The sequence below is a fragment of the Mandrillus leucophaeus genome, unplaced genomic scaffold (genome assembly GCF_000951045.1).
Source record: "Mandrillus leucophaeus isolate KB7577 unplaced genomic scaffold, Mleu.le_1.0 Scaffold6, whole genome shotgun sequence".
Lineage (NCBI taxonomy): Eukaryota > Metazoa > Chordata > Mammalia > Primates > Cercopithecidae > Mandrillus > Mandrillus leucophaeus.
Window position 1 is genome coordinate 6,841,143 of NW_012106474.1, and position 3,476 is coordinate 6,844,618.

Below are 3,476 nucleotides of genomic sequence, written 5' to 3' on the forward strand. Positions count from 1 at the left end.
GGGTTCACGCCATTCTCCTGCCTCAGCCTCCCGAGTAGCTGGGACTACAGGCGCCGCCACCTCGCCCGGCTAATTTTTTGTATTTTTAGTAGAGACGGGGTTTCACCGTGTTAGCCCGGATGGTCTCGATTTCCTGACCTCGTGATCCACCCGTCTCGGCCTCCCAAAGTGCTGGGATTACAGGCTTGAGCCGCCGCGCCAGGCCCGCAGTAGCTTATCTTAATGTTGGCCATTTTCATCTATATACATTCTGGAAACAACTTGTGAATTTCCACCAAAATATTAATTTTCTGGAAACTCTATTAGGGCTTCATGTTATCTACCTAACACTATGGGAAAGAACTAACATCATTGCATATATTTCCATTTCCATTTATTTTATTGATGTTATATATTTTTCTGTATAGAAAATTGACTTGATTAACATGATGGTGTCTTGCCTATTTTTAATAAAAATACACATTTTTAAAAATGCTATTTTGGTACTTTGGTTCATTTTTTAAAACATTTGAACCAAGATAAAGTTACAGAAAAGTTTTAAGGACATATTTTTTTTTTTTTTAGGCTTAATTCACTTTATTTTTCTTGTATAAAAACCCTATGTTGTAGCCACAGCTGGAGCCTGGGTCTGCTGCACGGAGACTCTGGTGTGGGTCTTGACAAGGTGGTCCATGAATTCCTGAGAGGGAGACTTGGTAAACACAGTCCCCTTCCAGAGGTCAGGGGTCAGGTAGCTGTAGGTCTTAGAGATGGCATCAAAGGTGGCCTTGGCGAAGTTGCCCAGGGTGGCAGTGCAGCCCCGGGCTGAGGTGTAGCAGTTATCAGTACCAGCCATCATGAGCAGCTTCTTGGGCACAGGCGCTGAGACGATGCCAGTGCCCCTGGGTGCAGGGATGAGGTGCACCAGCACAGAGCTGCAGCGGCCTGTCACCTTGCAAGGGACGGTGTGGGGCTTGCCCATCTTGTTCCCCCAGTAGTCTCTGCGCACGGGGACAATGGAGAGTTTGGCCAGGATGATGGCCCCACGGATGGCGGTGGCCACCTCCTTGGAGCACTTAACACTCAGGCCGACGTGGCCGTTGTAGTCCCCAATAGCAACAAGCGCCTTGAACCTGGTGCGCTGGCCAGCACGGGTCTGCTTCTGCACGGGCATAATCTCCAAAACCTCGTCTTTGAGAGAGGCCCCCAGGAAAAAGTCAATGGTCTCAGATTCCTTAATGGGCAGGGAGAAGAGGTAGATCTCCTCCAGGGACTTGATCTTCATGTCCTTGACCAAGCAGCCCAGCTTGGTGACGGGCATCCACTCCTTATCCTTGGCCTTGCCTCCGCGAGCTCCATGGCCTCGGCCCCGGCCCCATCTACGGCCGCGACCCCGGCCCCGGATGCCACTGCCGAAATCTCCGAGGAAGCCACCGCGGTTCCCCGTCCCAGGCCCACCAGGGCCTCCGGGCCCCCCGGCTGCACCTGCATCATCCGCCGTTTGGTGTTTTCTCGGAGAAGCAAGGACAGATATTTTATTCTCAGAACCTTATGAAAGTAGTTTGCTTACCTGATGTCCCATTACCCCTAAATAGTTCAGTGTTCATTTCCTGTGAACAATGATGCTCTCCTACATAAACACAAAATCTCCTACAGCTATCAAAATCAGAAAACTAACATTGGCATGCTAATAATATTTAGTCCTCAGATTCTATTTACGTGTCTAGTTCTCCCAGCGACATCCTATAGCAACGTAATCGAGTTCAGATTTACATGTCGCATTCAGTTGTCAGAAACTGAGATCCTTAGTCACTGACTTTGCTGAACTTGGCACTTTTGTGGATCATGACCCAGTGATTTTTTAGAATGTTCCTCACTGGGATTTGTCTGATATTTCTTCAGAAGTGGGTTCAGGATTTGCATTTAATGAGAAATAAAACTGTAGTGATGCTCTGTTGTTCTCTTGTATTCTATCAGGAGGCTTGCAATTTTGATTTGTTCTATTACTAATGATTACTGCCTTGATTACTTGATTAATATGGTGTCTGCCAGCCTTATCCACTGTGAAGTTATTCTTTTTTCCCTTAGTAATTACTTAATGAGTGTTTTCTGTGGGGAGGTATTTTCAAATGAGGTAAATATCTTGTCTGTATATATGTAGAGATGCACATCATTGGAGATTCATGGTTTTCCCTCTTACCTAATGGATTAGAATTCCATTTACTTATTTAATTTATTCTGATGCTCAAATTGTCCTCAATTTGACCAACAGGTATACTTTCAAAATGGTTCTTTTGAAATATTCATTGCTTGAGCATCTTTGTGCTTTCAAGAATACATAACAAGATATTTCTGGGACATTTTTTACTTCTCCTGGACCGACCTAAGAATCAGCCCTTTATCCAAGGATCCATCTTTCCTTTCTGTAGAAAATAGTATTAAAAATGTATACTAATAGTATGAAAATGTATATTGATAATGTAAGGTCTGTGCACCACTGGGAATATGGCCACTCCTAGGCCTGCAATGGACAAAGTTAGGGAATATATAGAATATATAGAAGTTTATTTATGCATATATGTATATACATGAGATGTATATACATGAGATGTATATACATACATAGAGATGTGTGCACACATCTCTATCTTTACAGTTTGAAATATGTTAGTATGCACTGACATTTCTAATTCTGATCCAACATTACAGTGTTATTTTAGCTTTCTTCTCTTTTTCTATATTTGTTCATTCATTTTGCCACCTTACAAAACCCACTGTCATTCTTTTGAATTGATTTACTTATTTGGTCCATCCCCAGCTGTAACTAATATCCCATTCTGCCCAGCACCCTTTACCCTTTGCATAGGTGCCTTCCTCATCCTATTTAGGGTCCCTGCAGGTTCAGGCCCCATGGGCCAGCCTATCTGTCTGCCTAGATTCTCTGCTTAACCTGTTTACTACACCCAGGCTCTGATGTCCCACTTTGCATCACCCCAATGCTTGGACACCCTTTGCACCTTGCTCGTACTCTGAGCCGCCCACCGGGCCTCCTCCTCTGCACAGGCCTGAGGCCACATAGTGTATGCTTCCTATGGGCCCGTTTCTTCCTCCCGCTGCTCTGGTTCCTAGATTCCACGCCAAGCCACCCCTTCCCCAAGCAGATAGCAATGTTGCTCCACCCTACATGATGGCTTTAGTACTGAATTGTCTAGGAAGGAAAAGAAAGGAAAAGGGAATAGGTACCTTTTCACATTTTGTTATTGTTTGTTGCTGGTATGAAAAATGTTTTTAAATTTAGCATTTTTACTTTTATATTTTTATATTTGTAGCAAGGTTCCTAGATAGAGCAACCTTACTAAACATACTTATTAATTCTAATACATTATTTATAGGTTCTTTTGAATTTTCCAATACATAGTTATACTTCTTGTAAGTAATTTTGGATTTACTTCCACAAATGTAATTTTATTTCTACAGATTAAATCTCTATGAACAAA

At 43.2% G+C, this 3,476-nt stretch overlaps 1 pseudogene across 1 annotated transcript in view; it reads right to left on the reverse strand.

The window, feature by feature from the left end:
• Positions 1 to 3,056, reverse strand: part of LOC105553572 — a 15,973-nt pseudogene extending 12,917 nt beyond the window's left edge. Inside the window, exons 1-2 of the transcript XR_001008174.1 lie at positions 2,972 to 3,056; positions 565 to 1,527 (exon numbers count right to left, since the gene is read on the reverse strand). The product of XR_001008174.1 is annotated as a 40S ribosomal protein S2 pseudogene (transcript). The remainder of the gene's footprint in view (positions 1 to 564; positions 1,528 to 2,971) is intronic.
• Positions 3,057 to 3,476: the final 420 nt, after the last annotated feature.